Source organism: Penaeus japonicus, unplaced genomic scaffold, assembly GCF_977035675.1.
Source record: "Penaeus japonicus unplaced genomic scaffold, GWHDUDI00000001_assembly GWHDUDI00000021, whole genome shotgun sequence".
NCBI classification, from domain to species: Eukaryota; Metazoa; Arthropoda; class Malacostraca; order Decapoda; family Penaeidae; genus Penaeus; species Penaeus japonicus.
This window is the reverse complement of record NW_028234423.1, coordinates 26,913,195-26,914,136: the sequence shown is the minus strand read 5'-3', so window position 1 is coordinate 26,914,136 and position 942 is coordinate 26,913,195. Positions and strand designations below refer to the sequence as shown.

Sequence of the window (942 nt, the reverse complement as noted above, 5' to 3'; positions counted from 1 at the left end):
GACTCGAGGTGGTGCGCAAACACAACAGTCATGGATTGAGAATAGAATGGCCATGTCCTCTTGCATAATAAACATAATTTCTGTAAAGAAGGAGTAAGGATTGACCTTGAATATATCGCAAACAGAAGGCCCTTCAATTACAATCCTTTATCTTTAGGCAGGACATGAGCTGTAATGTGCGGTTAGGACACATTGAGTGCATTTATGTCATGTCGTCTGAGGTCATTCCAAGGTTTTTATGTGGCCGTGGGCAGACCTGGAGGTCACTTCCTGTTTGGGGCACGTGCCATGTTTGCAATAGGATATGCATCTGATTTTTTTTGTAAATAAAATACTTAAATATTATCCAACGGAAAATTGTGTGGAATACTCTTTATAACAGAATAATACATCGGCATAAAGTTATATGTATATGCATAATACATGTTTTATAATAATTCATTAACGAAGTTACAGAAAGCCTTTATAATTAAATTGAATTATAAGTAAATATTGCTCTTGTAGGAAGGGCAATGCAAAATTTGGGCAAAGAACATATTCCGTAATCAAAGTGAGAATGGTCTAGCAATAATACTCACTTCAAAACTTTACTCTTGAGAGAAAGAATAATGTGTTTTATCATAAACAGACATGTAAGCATAGAAAACAATATTTTCGATGACATATAATTCCTATTCATTTATCAATTCATCTACTTATACACTTATTTCCAAGTCATTAAAAATAGTCCTTACACTTTACGAATTCACTAACCCAGGAATTCCAAAGGACATTTCAGAGGAATATGAGGTTTATGATAGCCAGCAGCAAGGAATGGCTGTCTTTTATTGACCATTTTCATATTCTTGTTTTAGCGCCCCTTCCTGCAGCCAAGATGTGGCAAATTCTGCAGTCTGTATATCCACCTGGCTGCTGTTCAACTTGCAATCCAGTAAATGTCTT

At 35.6% G+C, this 942-nt stretch overlaps 1 pseudogene; it reads right to left on the bottom strand.

Moving 5' to 3' along the window:
• Positions 1 to 32, bottom strand: part of LOC147469538 (uncharacterized) — an 812-nt pseudogene extending 780 nt beyond the window's left edge.
• Positions 33 to 942: the final 910 nt, after the last annotated feature.